Source organism: Physcomitrium patens, chromosome 7 (assembly GCF_059467195.1).
Source record: "Physcomitrium patens ecotype Gransden chromosome 7, ASM5946719v1, whole genome shotgun sequence".
In the NCBI taxonomy this organism is placed as follows: Eukaryota; Viridiplantae; Streptophyta; class Bryopsida; order Funariales; family Funariaceae; genus Physcomitrium; species Physcomitrium patens.
Genome location: NC_143416.1, coordinates 6,294,329 through 6,311,331, shown reverse-complemented (window position 1 = coordinate 6,311,331; position 17,003 = coordinate 6,294,329).

The window sequence follows — 17,003 nt, the reverse complement described above, 5'->3', positions numbered from 1 at the left end:
AACTTGAAGACCTTGATTTATTTCATCAATTTTTCCTTGGCTTTGGATCTACTGATTCCGTTTATTAAAATTGAATGGAGCATTATATTATTGATAAGTATGCCTTGACTACTTGCAATTCCTACACACTAGCACGTAATCATCACTAGCTTTGGGATTGGAACATTCACTAGCATAATGATCAACTTGTCTGCAACGAAAACAATAAAGTGATCTTCCTGCACCTCCATCATGCATATTGGGTATGTCCACTAGTATATACCTACTAGGCTTGTTCCATGTAGGGTTAGAAAATGATCCTAGTTGTTTCGTTGGTACGGAGGGTACTTAGTTCGATGACACTGGTAGAGTGACATTAACTGACCCTGAATATTGGCACTAGAATTGGCTACTGTTTTTAATATGCAAGATGACTAAATATTAATAATATCTTTTTCATTTATATTTATACCATATAGTCGTGTTACAACACGAGATCCACCCCCTCTGAACTTAAACATCCTTTAGTATGCACCAAATAACCCAGTTGTTGTTTTATTCATAATACGTTCACCAAGACTTTGTCCAAATCCTCTTCATCATTTTTTCTATCCATGTCAAATTCATCTTCATGTTGAAGAATATCTTTATCTTCACCAAGGTCTTCTATATTTATTTTTGTGTAACTTTGTTTAAAAATTTTTACTCGCTTCCCTGTGATTGGTATTTTTAACCTTATTCCATCTAACTCCTGCAATGAGTAAGTTATATTATTATGAACAGTTGTTACCATATACGGTCTAAACTATCGTTTAGAAAAAACTTCCTTAAAGCACTATGTTGATTGTCCAAGCTACTATCATAGACCAAAATTCAATCACCTTCTTTAATTTCTTTAGGCTTCAATCGATGCTTCTTATCAAATCATGTCTTATTTTGTAACCTTACTCTTTTTAACCTTTTTAATGCTATTTGCACATCTTCTAATCTTTGTTCTAATTATTGAATTCTAATAGCTAGAAATTCTTCTCTTGCGAATCTATCTTCCCATGGTAGCACACTCCAAATAAGTACTTTTTCTTCAATTGGCATAATTGATTTTTGACTTGTCATAAGCTCAATAGGCATATATCACATTACTGAGCTATAAATTATTCGATCAGTCCATAATGCAAATGACAAAATTCGTGGCCATTTTCTAACCTTTCTATTACAAGCTTTAACTAACGCTTTCACAATCGGTGGATGACCATGCTCACTTTTTGCATTTCCTTCAAGATTATAAGCAGTAATCAATGATAATTTAATTCCACATCTTTCAAAGAATTCACGAGCTTCTTGTGCATTTAATTCTCTACGATCTGTAGTGATTTTTCCTACACATCTGTAACGGCAAATAACACCTGCAAGCAAAAATCTACAAATTTCTTCGATAGTTTTTATTCTTAATGCTCTTCTTTCTACTTGATTTGATAAATCTTTACGAGCTATGACCAAATATCTCATTTGCCATAATCTGATTGGCATAATAATCAAATCAACAACTCATTTAAAATAAATAGCTAGAGGATATATAGGATGAAGACCATGTCGATGTTGTATATTAGAATATGCTTAACAAATTTTATATGATTCTACAAATAAGAGCGCATCTCAATACATATTCTTCCACCAATATCGTTCCTTAAGTTTAGCAAAAGTAGCCCATATTCTTCTATGTCCTGCCCATAAACTATCATGAAACCCTTTTAATAATTTTTGTTTCTCTTCCTTATTGCCTATCACTCTTTGTGGCATTCTAATTCCTATCTTTCGTCTCTTTCATAAGAATCTTTTTTAAAGCAAAAATCCATATGTTTTTTTTCTTATTTGTTTAAATTTTTCTCTAGACCAATTTTTTTGCTTAGTCAAGGTATTCAAATAATGACCAATATCCAATAATTCTTCTTCATAATTTTCTTTAAGAAATAGCTTGTCTTCTTTGTTAAGATTTGACATTGAATAGAATTTTGATCCAACATCATCAATATCTTCAACCATTTCGTCTTCTCTTTCATATCTTGCTCGAGATAGCATGTCTGCTATTAAATTGTCCTTTCTAACAAACGCTTCTATAAACTCATCTATTAAAGATCCTATACCTACATTTCTTATAGTTTCTACATTCATTGGCTATATATCTTGGATAAAACATAACGACCCATTTTTTTTAGGCATCGTAAATCAACGACTAGAATATGGAGCAAAAGAAGACTCCAAAACTTTCATTTACATCTTTTCTTTCAATAATTCCACCAATTTGGGTAAATGTGTCCTTGACACAAGAACTGGCCTTAAGTTCCAAGGCACATGAAGTACTATAAAGATAACTATAGGAGCTACAACATTAGGATCTACACATCCTATTTCATGAGACCCAAAGGCAAATAATTTACCTCGTTTCATAAGCATTTTTTTTAAAATATTCAATTTTTGTTGGAAATAAAGAACCATCACATCCAATCTTCAATTCTTCAAAAGTCTCCTTTGTAAACTGATGTCTAATCTTCTTTGGATCTCTTAAACTCTCTTCTTTTGATGCTTCTTCCATTTTTTTCTTAGAATCTTTTGGTAAAGGTCTGGCAACAAGTTTTATCTTTTTATCTACTGTTTTATATTTTGTCTCTATAATAACTTCTGGTGCTTGAAAAGATTCAAGTATAGAATAAATGCCCCTCGAATGAATTTCCACAATCTTATCATTATCTCCTAATCCAATAGATATAATTAATTCTAAAGAATCCTCTAATCCATTTTCTTCATAAATACCTATAATCTTTTCATCATCTTCTAATGTCCCTAACTTGTGTAATTCCTTTTCAATACTATATAATCTTTTTGTTTCTTTTCTTTTAAAATCTTCAAATTTCTTATACATAATATTTCCATTCTCAAAAATACCAACAAAACTTACATCAAAGGCACCTTCATCTTACGAGAGTACCTCCTCTTTTGTACCTCCATAATCCTGCTTTATAGTCGTACTTCTCCAAAATCCTTAAATCCTTCAACAATCCTTGGCAATGGTTTCTCCCTCAACCTATCTCGATTCCGTTCATGATTAGGAGGTACTATCAAAAAAAATTTAGCTTTCCTTTCATCTTCACTACGTATCCTTGCATAAGCAGAATCATCATTAAATACTTTTGTTTCCATCCGTATTGCCATAATATAAGGTTGTGCTAAAATCAATGGATAAGACATTGTATCTTGAACAAAGAAATGTTGTTCTATCGCAACATCTCCAATCCGAATTTTGACATCTGGACAAGCTCCATATAATTTGCCTCGTGTGTTATTAGCTGCTCATATTGCCCATCCATATTCCATATCAATTGGCCATTTCTGCTTCTTATAAAGATCTTTAGACATAAGATTTATTTCAGATCCATGGTCAACTAAAGCAACAATTGGTTCTTCTATATCTCTTACTTTTATCAATACTTCAGTAATTGCCCTTGCCCAATGTTTTTGAGTATAATGGCTTAAAGTTTCCATTTCCTTATCACTATAATCTTTGAAATGTACTCATTGATTATATCTATTCTTTTCATTTGTTGATTGCTTATAACCATTATCAACCTCTTTTTTATCTTTATATAATCCTGCATCAATAGTATGACTCATTCTAGCTTCGTCCATTAATTACATCTTTCGCTTAATGCTATTAATGATAACATCATGAAACTCTTTCTTTGCAATTCTCAAAATCTCTTTTAATGTGAATTCTACCTTAGCATTTAATATACATTCTTCGAGCACCCCCTTTAAATTTATTGCTGCTTCAATATCAAAAAGTAGCTTATAAGCAATTGATTTACCTTTATCTTTTGGTTCCTTTGTTTTTTCTTCCAACAATGCTGAAGTATCTTTTATAGGCAATTCTTGTGAAACCGCCTCACGAGCCTTGTTTCCTCGAGTCTGCCTCTTAGAAGAATTTCCTTCTCTTATATCATCAAAATTTCCTTGTTTCTTTTCTTCCATCAAAGCTTCATGTTGGCTCTTAGAAATATATGTATGAACTGAAAGAGACTCAACAAGATCTTCTCAACCTGTTGTACCTCGTATTGTAGTTGAAGTCCTTAATAACGCTTTCCGAAGCATTTTCCCCTTTTGCACTATAAAAATGGTAGAAGCTCAAAATTCACTAGTTTCTATACTTCCACCAAAGTCATCATCTGCTCTAGCACCATAACTTGTACTCCCTCGTAATACTACTCTATCTTCTATTAAACAATCTTGAATCAATGCTCTCATACCTCTTTTGCCAAAATTCGTTTGAAGGAGATCTTTTGTATCCTTTAATGCAATCTTTCCATCTTTCTAGTAAATAATTCTTTGCACTACCATATTATTAAATTCATTGCAATCCTTCCTAGTATGTAAAGAATCATTACACTAAATACATTGTTGTACATATCCTTGTTTTGAAACATTCTTCAAATTATTTGTAGAGGTATTTTCTTCGAGTCTTGTCAATTTGATTAGAAGATCTCGCATTCCACGTATAATTTCTTCAATTTCCATGTCTCTTTTCTTTGATAAAGATATCAAAGGTTGAACAGTAGGTATTGTTGGTCGTGTTGTATGTATTGGAATTTTAGGTGCTTGTACTGCTTTTGGAATATTACTCCTATCCTTCCTCCTTTCTCTTTTTGCAAGAAAATCCACCGCATTTTTAATATTTTTCCACTTTTTTGTCAATCCTTCATCTTCCTCTTTGTCTTCAAGAAGCAACTCCAATTTCCCTTGTAATTCTCCATTAGCAGCTTAAAGAAATAAATCAACCTTGTTCGACTCTAATATCAATTTTTCTACCTTTGATAATTGAGAATACTGCCTCTCAAATTCCCTTAGTAGCTTTGTTGCTTGTAAATTCTTATTAGGCCGCTCAATCCATTCTAAAAATAGTTTCTTAGTAACATGATAAATGTCCTCCAAGAAATATTTGTCTATTAATGCATGCAAAAAAATCTCCTATGAATTTCTATAATGCTCCATAATTGAGGTATTATGTTTTCTTATCTCCGGTATTGTGGCTAGTCCAAATAATTCAACCATCTTCTTCTCAAAAATCTGATTTAATTCCATTTTCCGAACATAACATCTTAAATACTTTGAAATAATTCTTCCATCAAATTGGTCAATTTTATTGACCACTGCTTGCAAAGCTTTGGTTACTAAAGCTTCTTTGCGATCATTACTTTGTTGTTGCTATATAGATAATGATAAGGCTTGAAACATATTAGCAATGGATGGATCCATGTACATACCGTGTCATTTAGAAGAAACTCTACCAGAAGCTCTACTTGAAGCTCCTCCCAAAGATCCTTCAAAATTTTTATTTTTGTTCTCCATAAAATAAAATGAAAATAAATAAAAAATCCAATACCTTCCATCGCAAGCTTTCACATCGAGTTCAATACTTATGTCGTATTATGTGCTATCTTGCTTAAGAACGCACCGAGCATCTGGTTGTGGAAGATAAAATAATGTTTTGTAAGTATCCAAGTAGGTTAGTGGGTTTCAACTATCTAAATACAAACTATTTCGGATTTCAATGTTTAAGCTTAATTCCAATACAAAATTCTTAGAAATACTATTTTTAATAACTTCAAGATATTATAAGCACAAAATCTTTTATTATTTGTTAGTTTTTATTTTTTATTTTATTTTATTTTTAATCCTAACTCTAGACAGCAAGCTTCAACAAGCTGTAATTCTCAATTTCACTATCTGATTGTTGTAAATTTTTACCACTAGTGTCTTTGTAAGCCTTCTAAATGCTCAAGAAGTTTCAATCCAATCTAACTTATAGGTTGCTAGAAAATGCCATTAATCCACATTGATGTATCTTGACCGCCGTCTAGAAGTCCTTGGCTTACTATACTAAAAGTCATCTTATTCCAATTGATAGATCTCCAGATATTACAGAAATCCTAAACAACCCCAATCTGCTAACTTTCGATATCTCTTTACACTAATGGTCAAATATCCTCTATTTGTTTTCTTAGATTAACACAAACTTTTGCATGCACTTGGCATATTCAACCCTCTAGACACCTCTAAATTTCAACTGCAAAAGTTTCTCCAATTTTACAAAACAGTCAAGGATACCATCCATTACTTTATTGCAAAAAATCCAATACATCAATATAAATAGTGACTTTCAGCAATGATTGCAAAAGTCCTCCCAAATCCTATGAACCCAATTCTACACCTTTGAAAGGAGCTTGAAGCTAGCTCTCCGACCCCAAAAAAATCTTGATCTTCGAATGCCCCTTTTTTTATCGTCTCTTCTCTTTTAACTCTGTGTGGTCCCCTTTTCTCCCACCCTGGACTTCAAATGGGAACAATCAACGGTGCTTCCCCGAAATTCATGTTTCTAAGAGGATCTTTCTACAGAAAGGACATTTCCTCCGAAACGGCATAGAGAATAGAACAGCTTGAAATGGAACTGAAGCCTTCGTATTCGGAACCTCATTGGGTTACCTAACCAAGTTAGGTCTCATATTGGATATGAGGTCCATATCAAGACTTGGATTGGATGTCCTCGTAATTGAGTCAAATTGGCCCTTCACATTAGACTCACCCGAATATGGAATTGGTCTTTTTCTCTTTTGCCGACTCTTGGTAAGAATGGCTCAGATTCATTCCACCCGATTTATCGAAGAATCTTAAGGACCTTGATTTATCTCCTCAATTTTTCCTTAGCTTTGGATCTATTGATCCCGTTTATTGAAATTGGACGGAGCATTACATTACTGATAAGTATGCTTCAACTGCTTGTAATTCCTACACATTGGCATATAATCATCACAGGCTTTGAGATTGGAACATTCACTGGCATAATGACCAACCTGTCTGCAATGGAAACAAAGAAGTGATCTTCATGTACCTCCATCATGCATATTGGGTGTATCCACCAATATATATCTACTAGGCTTGTTCCATATAGGGTTAGAAAATGATCCTAGTTGTCCCATTGGTACAGAGGGTACTTAGTTCAATGACGCCGGTGGAGTGACATTAACTGACCTTGAATATTGGGACTAGAATTGGCCACTGTTTCTAACATCCAAGATGAATAAATATTAAGAATATCTCTTTTATTTATATTTTTATCATATAGTCATGTTACAACATGACAACGATCCATATTGTGGCTCGATGCCTTTATTTTCCTACATCACTTTTGATGGTGTGGCCGCTCTCCTCGTTCAATATGTACATTGGTATTTCTTTGAACAATTATTAATCTTATAGCTCAATCTTTTGCAATATAAGCATAGGCCAAGTTCCCTTCGACATTTTTTTTTTTGCTCAGAAAGAGGTTTGAAGCAAATTGCATCAATCTATATATCTTCTGCTTTCAAATGCTCATTAGAATTAGATGGTGAAGAAGCTGCAAAATAATTGGTGTATATATGTGGCGTAATTGAAGATCATTTATCTTGTTGTCATTGAAATAAATAGTTATTGCACTTTATAGCTTGAATAATGGCTTCGTTGAGTGTTAGAAGATCTGGCATAGATAACAATAAGTCCTTGATATCATCTCTTAATCTCCAATAAAATTGGCTTATCAATGCATCTTCTCCATAATTTATATCACATACTAATTATTGGAAATCTGAAGCATACGTTGATGTAGAACATATTCATTATCAAAAGTTTTGAATTTTAGTTTTTGAAGAACAAATCTTATCATGTTCACCAAATGTTTTTATAAATACTACCAAAAGTGCTTCAAAATTGTGCAATATAGAAGAATTTTTTTCAAATAATAGAAAAAATTAAGATAAAGCTTGACATAATAGCAAGGTTCCAACCAAACCAATATGAGATGCTTCACTGGAATATTATTGAAGTTGAAGTAAGGTGATTAGTCGTACTTGGTTTACAAAGCCACAAAATTTTGAGTAAGTTCCATCGAACTTTTTTAGAAGGCTGATCTTTGGTTCTTTTGCTATTATTATTATTATTATTATTATAAAATCATTGCCTTGAGTGGATGCACCTTTCATATTTGAAGCAGACATAGTCACTTGAGATATTGGCATACACATAATTTGAACAAAGCAAGGATGTGAACTTCCCCAATTTGAACTTGGCTCCTATCTCCGCATGAATACGAGTAGCTACGTAAGCCGTCCAATTGAACACCATCCCTTTAAACACCCCTACTACTGCATACAATAATCGTTTTGACATATATGTGGGGTGTCGATACAATCCTAACCGCCTCAGCACGAACCACAACCATTTCACATATTCTGGTGTAATCGCCTCTTGAGTCCGCCATCCTTGGCTCCTTTCAAAGGATGACATTCCTCCCTTGAAATATCTATCTGGGTTGAAATCGCTTGACTCATCAGTCCCTACTGCCATCTCTCCAATAGGAAGAAACAACAGCTTTTCCAGGATTGTTTCATCAATCCCAATAATTCACCCTTGAACGACACTCGATCCATCTTTGGGGTCATAATTCTCAATGTATTCCTCCACTAATGACACATTGATTGATGGTAAATGCTCTGAATGGTGCAAAAACAAGAACAGCTTCACAGTCCAAAAATCCCTTATTTTTCTCTGCGTCCAATAGATTTCTAACTTCATCGGCTTCATATTGGTAACGATTATCACAGCCGGTGGTTTTACTGTACGTTTAGCTCTCATATTCTGGCCACTTTCATCTCTGTCTACAGCTCTCTTGGTACTTTCAATCGCCATGACTCAAATGCTTACAGGTCCTAACCGTCAATGCGACTCTCCAGTATGCCCAAAATACTAAAATAAAATACAAATAAGCAAAAATAGAATATAACACCATAGAATAATCTTTAATAGGAGCCCCACTCCTATTCTATTACCTAGTGATGAGAACGACAATATGGTACCCATATTGTCCATTTTTCACTTTCTTCACATCTGACACAATAGTGATAACTAAATATCCTTGCAGCCGCCTCTATGCCTTATACCATAATTAGGTCCCTCCTGAGTCCATTTGAAGTCCCTTCCCCTCAAATGAAATAAAACTTGTCCAGGGTTTTACATATTATATAACCGTAAACGATTCCCATTAATGCGGGTACTGAAACGATGGCCCGTGAAATCCTCCAATTGAACAGACTCATTGGAAAATCCTTCAATTATGCGATATGGCCCATGCCAGCGAACTTGAAATTTTCCCGGAAAAAGATTGAATCGACTGTCATTCAGCAATACCAAATCATTGGACATAAAACACTTCGACCGCAGTTTACTATCATAGTAACTCTTCCTCCATTTTTGAGTGGCTTCCATGTGGAATAGAGCGGCAGCCCGTATTTCATCCAATTCCTCCAATTTCATCAACTAAGTATATCATACCCAACGCCTCTCGTTCAGTAGTAGTATAGTTGCGTTCGACGGCCACCAATTATCGATTGGCATAATATATGGGATGATCTAATCTCTTATCATCCTTTTGGCTTAACATCGAGTCAATAGCAGCATTGGATGCATTAACATATACATGAAATGGCTGTGTCCAACAAGGAGCCACCAATATTGATGCAGAGACCAATTTTGACTTTAAGACCTTGAAGGCTATGATACACTCCTTGGTCCAGAGGAGACTAGTACCATCGGACGGAGGTTTCTTCAGTAAGTTTGAGTCATCACGCGTTGGAACGTGGCTGGGACGTTATATAATCCAAAAGGCATCATGCGATAAACAAATGTGCCCCAATCCGTAGTAAAGGTTGTCTTGAGCTGGTTTTCTTTTACAATTTGAACTTGATTATACCCGGAGAAACCATCGAGAAACAAATAGCATTCGTGAGTGGCGATGGCGTCCAATATACTATGCATGAATGGTAACGGAAAGTAATCTTTCTTGGTGGCTGCATTAAGTTTTCGAAAATCTTGACAAATTCAGATTTTTTCGTTCTTTTTTGGCACCATCACAATTGGAGAAATCCATTCACTATTTGGTACTGGGTAAATGAAACCCACCGCAAGAAGCTTGTCCAATTCTTCCTTCACGATAAGGAAATATTTAAGATTAAGGCGATGTTGCCTCTGGCGTACCGGTTTAGCGTTTTCTTCCAATATGATACGATGTTCACAGACATCAACGGGGATACCTTGTAGATCATCATAAGTCCAAGCAAAAGCTGATTTATGATGTAAGAAAAAGTCTGTCCAACAGATCAATTCTTGTTCCTTAATACTTTCGTAGACCTTAATTAGTCGAGGTTTGGCTGTGGTCGCTAAGTTAATAGTTTGACATACAGGTTCAGCAACAATACTCTGTTTCAATTCCTGTAGTGATTTAAAGTTACTCGATATGTCCGACATATGCGAAGTAATGAATCCCATCTCGAGGGCACTAACATGGTGCACATCGTACCGAGGTTTCCAGTCAATACTAACATAAGCAGAGTTTTCCGAATCCTTCGGGTATATCAAGTACTCCCCCGGACCTGCACATTGGTACACCACCTCAAGGTGTTGTGCTACCTCCACATTGGCCTCCGTACTCGATACTTCTGTGTCATCCTCGGAGCTAAGCTCTTCATCCGACGTCAATTCAGATACTGGCAACTGAGACTCCCCGTGATAGCGTAATGGGTACATTTGTAATACCATTTTATCTATGCCCTTACCAATTGTCAAAGTACCCCGATCCCAATCGTTCTTGGCCTTTGCTTGATATAGCCAAGGTCGTCCCAATAAAATAGGATATGATAAAGTCGAATGTTGTAAGTAAAAGACAATGTAGTCAATTTCATATGCAATACCTGTAATTATAGTTTGAACACTCCGTAAAATATCCATTGGCTTAACTCGGCTATGATCTGCCATCCGTAATACCAATGTCGTGGAGACTAATTGTTCCAGATCTAAAGCATCCATTGTATCAGCATTTATTAAATTGACGCTGGAACCTCCATCTACCTGGATGCCAGAGATCAGAACACCATCAATCGAAACATCAATGGTTGGTGCGCCTGGATCAGGATTCGAACTAACTTCACAAACTTCCATATTACGATGCCGATGTCTTGTTAGGGATGAATTCAAGGTGGAACGACACTCTGGTGCGACTGTTAGAAGTTGCTTCATAGAAATTGAAGGTCGAATAGCATCCAAATCTCTTAAATGTCGTAGAGTTTTATATTTAGAATAATTCCCAATGCCCTCTTCCGTTTCATGGGTTTGAGTTTAACTTTGTGAGGTAAATTATTTTGCCGCCCTGGACTTGGAATTGGAACAGCAGCTTGAGCTTCCTTGGGACTACCTTTCCTAAGGAAATCTTTCAACAGGTATGATGCTTCTTGGAACTGCGGTGGAAACAGACCGGCTCAAGACAGAACTGAAGACTCCGTAATTGGGACCTCATTAGGCTTCGCAACCAAATGAGGGCTCAAGACTTTTCTAATGTCAAGATCTGAATGGAATGGATCCATAATTGGGTGTGATTGGTCCTTCCCTTTTTGTTGACTCCTAGTATGAACGGTATGGACACATTCTATCCGATTTACTGGAGAGTCTTGAGGACCTCAATTTAACCCCTCCATTTTTCCTGGACTCTGGATCTGCTGATCTCGATTATTGAAATTGAATGGAGCATTACATTGCTGATACGTATGCCCTGACTGCTTGCAATTCCTACAAACTAGCGTATAATCATCACTGGCTCTTGGATTGGGACATTCATTGGCATAATAATCAATCTGTCTACAACGGAAACAACGCAATGGCCTTTTTGTACCCCCATTAGGCATATTGGGTGTCTCCACCGGTATATACCTACTAGATTTGTTCCATGTAGGTTGAGAAAATGATCTTGGTTGTCTCGGTTGTACTTGGTTTAATGGCATCGATGGAGCATATGGCTGATACCCATGCTGCTCCTTACCATAGTTCTGAGGATTTGATACAAATCTCTAATTATAAGTAGAATTTTGAAAATGATTGACTACTCGATTTTGTCGGTTAGATCGATTTCCATGCCATCCAAACGTATTTTCTGTTTGAACTTGATTGACATCCCATGGAGTTGGTGGAATCATACTCGGATTACTGAATTGTTGTTGTCTTTGCAAATTCCAACAATTAGCGGTTAAGGGCTTGCCTCCACAAAATGTACATTTACCCAACACTTGTGAAGGTGACGGGCATTCTGTTACCAAATAACCGTGGCCCTAACAATTACTACATAATACATTGGTCTTAGTATTGGTTGGCTTTTGCCTCTTTTCCTTATCTTTGGCCATATTAACGGCCATTTCTTCCATTTTCTTTGTCAAGTTCAATAACAAAGCTTCATTGGAATCTTTTGAAGCTGGTATTATTTGTTTTTCTGCCAAAGTTGACTCTTGTGTTTGATATGGAAAATATGGAGCATACGCTGTTGTGACTTGCGGTAGTAAAGCTTGCAATGGGGTAACATTAACTTGCCCCTAAGTATTGGCACTTAAATGGGCCACTGTTTCGATCATCTGTAGATAACTACCCATTGATTCGTTCAAAGCCGGATATTGATAATTGCTTTGAATTGGTATCATCGTGACACTCGCAGTTAAAAATTGATCATAATGGCATTCCTCCCAAACCTTGGCTCTATCAAGGGATGCAGATACCGTAATTGGTTGAGCTTCTTTTACAAATATTTTTAGCTCTGGTGGATGCAAACCATTTATTAATATAGATAATATAAATGCCTCCGATATTTGGTGGTTCGGCTACTTACTAAGTGTATCAGCCACTCGGCCATAATACGATTCCACAGCCTCTCCTAGGATCATTTTGCTATTCATTAACCTTCCTCGAAGACAGTCTTCAAAACCAATTAGTCGAAAATGGGTCAAAAATGCATTCTTCAATGCTTCCTAGTTCGAAAATTGACCAACTGGTTGACGGTTATACCATTAAAATGCCGTATCCTTTAAGGTTGCTGGCAACCATCGTAACCAAATATCCTCGGTTCTCCCATTATTGGCAACACATGCTGTCAAAAATTGCAACAAATGTTGATCTAGATCCGCACCCGAAAAGCTCCTAAAGATAGGTAATGGAGCCACGCTAGTTGTGCGATCACTCACAGTACCCATTTGTACTGCTATGGAAATCGCTAGACCTTCCATCGTCATTGAATTTGACAATGTGACACTTAATCATTTATTAATATAGTCTGCGTCTCTTCTAAATATATTTTTCGAACTTTCCATCGTACTCAATTTGCTATTATTATCCTTGAATAAGTTTATTGGTTGAATAAGAGGTGAGAATGACGAATTTTGAAACACACTGAATTGGCCCTTATTGACTAATAATTTATGCCACTCTATGGAACCAGTTTTGACGGAATCGGTAGTTTCCGCTATTGGAAACGTATCTAATAGAGTACCCAACTCTTCTGTGATTCCCCCACTCTTAGTTAATGGTCTCAGAAGAAACCCTGGCCTATTGACCAAATTTTCCGCAAGTGCTCTTGGCAATTTCTCTAACGGTATATACTTCTGAAATATTAGATGTCGATTAGCTTCTGGGTATGCTCGAATATGACGACAGGCATGCAACCATGGCTTAATCCAGCTTTGTCTATGATTCTTTTTTAACTTTCTTTGTTGCTCGTTTCGCAACAAATTTCTTGCTTGCGATCTCTCTATTCTTTCTCTTGACTGTCGTATTTTCTTTACTGTTAAGTTTTCATTCTTAATAACCATACTCTTTCATTATATTCTTCTGCAACTGCTACCTATTTCCCATCTACTTCAACCAGCAGTTAATACCTAACACTCCATGCTATTATCAATTTCCATAGCAGCGGTGCCAAAATGTGATTGTCATTTTACTTACTCTAATTAATCTAATCAGTGTAAATCTGTGTAGGGGAATTCGAACACAGGGAAAGAATACCGTATGAGCTTACACGTTAGGGTCACACAATTAACTGTATTCTGCACTACTTAAAATACCCAGAAAACACTACAATGCTTTTCACTTCCTAATAATACTCCACCATCACTGATAACAATAACGTGTAATCCCACACTATCCTAAATGACAGGACATAATCATACTATAATCCAAACTCTGGAGTTCTTCACCATTAATTGCCTTCACATTACAGTGTTTCACACAAACACAGACTCATTCTCTCTGCTGAACCACAATCAGATTTCAGCATTCAATCTTTCTTCTTTCGATTTAATAACAATCATACTTCTATTCCATAATTCACTTTCACAATATTCAGAAACTCTTAATCTTCTTATTCAAAGAAAATAACAAACAAAAGAAAAGAGGTAGCACCAAGCTTACCCCGGCTCACACTATCACAGTCTGGCCCTTACTTCCTCTCTCCCATCCTCCTTATGCTACCACGAGATACCAACTGCTACATCTCTAATGAAAACTACTTTTCCTAACTATTCATCCATTTTACCTACTGAACTACCTTTTCAACAGTCATCTATCCCTGTTTACACTATAAACTAAGTATCTACAATTTAGCAAATAACTACTTATTCTACAAACATGTATTATAATTTGATGTGGTGGTTGAGGTGTTTTGGCTCTTTGATCATTATGTATGGTCATATATAGTTCTTCATTCTACTTTGATAAAGTCTTTGTCCTGATCCTCAATGCTTCAAGAGCATTAATAATAGAATCTAATTTGATCTCTTTAGAATTTATCATATTGACTTTTTTACCTTCTGCCATAGAAAATCAGAGTAGCATACACCTTCAAAGGAAAAAAAAGTGATCTATGCTATATAAAAGAAAATCAAAAGAAAATTAAAACAAAAAAATAATATTAGTCTAGGGGAAGATAATTCGCAACCTCTAGAATGCTATAATACTTTCAAGAAGAGGGATAATCCATTCTCTATCAAGAAAAACCAAGCTTTTAATATTCTTTTATGGCATTCTCAACAAACTATTAGCGACTGTATACAAGACAAGGATTCAAGACTAAGAAATAGAATTAACTTGATATTAAAATAAGAACTGGATATGAGATAAGAAGGTCTTGGTAAGACCACAAGAAGTGAGTTGTCAAGATTGAGGATCACCTCAGTCTTGAATCCTTTATATATTAGGTCGTAGGAAGCTTCTTGAAAAGTTTCTATGAAGCTTAGGAACAAAGTAAGCCTAAGATCCTTCTTTGACTACTTTCTAAATCATCCAAAGCCTCCTAGAACCTTCTAAGATTTCCTATGACCTTCTATAACTTTCTTAGAATCTAATAGAACCTTTTAGAATCTTTTAAAACCTTCTAGTACCTCTTAGAATCTTCTGGAGCCTTCTTAGATCCTATTGGAACCTTTTGGAACCTTCTAGCACCTTCTAAAATCTTTGGAAACCTACTTTAGTTGTATGTTTATAATAGATAGTTACTTGAATTAATTACAAAAGATATCTACTAATTTATTTTGATTTTGTCTACTAATGCCTAAAGCTTGCAGTACTTTCTTATTATTTTTGAAATTATAAATTTTTTGAAGAATTCATTTTCTATCTCTTTTAAGGAGACAACTGAATTTTGGACCTCAAAATCATATGTTCAATTATTTGTTGTATTTTCCATAGTTGTAACAAAAAGATATTTAAATTTCATTAGATTAGTAAACTTATTTGATTTTGGCAACATTTTTGAAACACTACATGTATTGATCTATATCATTGCTTATACAAAAAACAAGATATGGAGTCACTTTTTGTAACTTATTAAATAGTATAGCTATTGCTATTGTAACTAATTTGATAATCAATAGTATTATTGTTGCCACCATTAGAATGTGGTTTTTGGTTGTAATCAATACACAACAAGTTGTGGTATTATAATCATAGAAGTCTTTTTTAGTACTATTGTACTTTGATATTATGACCTCATTATAAAATCATGTATGCTTGCATCCATTTTTATATTTTTAATGTTCATGGCCAAAGCTTGATGCTTAATTTATTTTAGAATTTTCTTAGCTGATTTTTCATCTTCTTTCAAACTTTCTTTGCATGCTTCTATATGATTGACAAGTAGTTTTTATTTACTATCTTTTCTTATAAAAATATTCTATTTTTGAGCCATGTCACCCAATACTAGCTATTTATTTAGCCTTATTTTTAAGTAGATAGCCTTATTTGACATATATAAAATCTTTTATCACAAATTAGATGACGATTTCTAGTATAGTTGCCAAAATATTTGTCCTCAAGTGGTAATAGTTAGAAATGCTTCATTGGATAATACAAATTGATAGAATGGTTTATTAATACATCTAAAGAATCATATACTGCCTTTGAACAAATATGAGACACTATCTTGGATATACATACATATTTTAGTAAATATCCATATGATGTAGTTGAAGTAGGTTAAAATAGATAAGATTAGGTTAATTTTATAATACCTTCTAGAGAAGCTTTCTAAGAGCTTGATAGACACTGCTTAAGTTCTATATGTATTTGTAGTTGATTGATAGATTAGAAACTTGGTCAATAAATTAACCACGTATTGATAGCTTACAAAATAAGATAACTATGTGAGATATATATAAAAAACTTGTCTTATAAGTTAAGATACATGTCTTAGAATTTCAATATGATTTGAAGGTTCAATAGGACATTTCTACATTATCGTACTATAGTTGTTTAAAATATATAAAAATTAATTAAAACATATATTATATTTGTAAGTCTTGATGTGAATTAGAGTGGTTAGTAAGTAAATTTAAAGAGAGTTGATTTAAGAATATTTATTTGGAGGTTTATCTATTTTGATTATAGTATTTATATTATATAGGATTTAGATATTTAGTATAAAGCTTAAGAGAAGGTTAGAATCTAAAGATGAAAGTCTAAACCATTAAGAGGTTTATTGGGTAGGATGAAAGCAAGGTATGGTTGGATGAAGGCATTGGATGAAAATCTTCATCCCTATTGGTTAAATGTCATGCCTAATAGGCTTCAAAGAGGCTGCT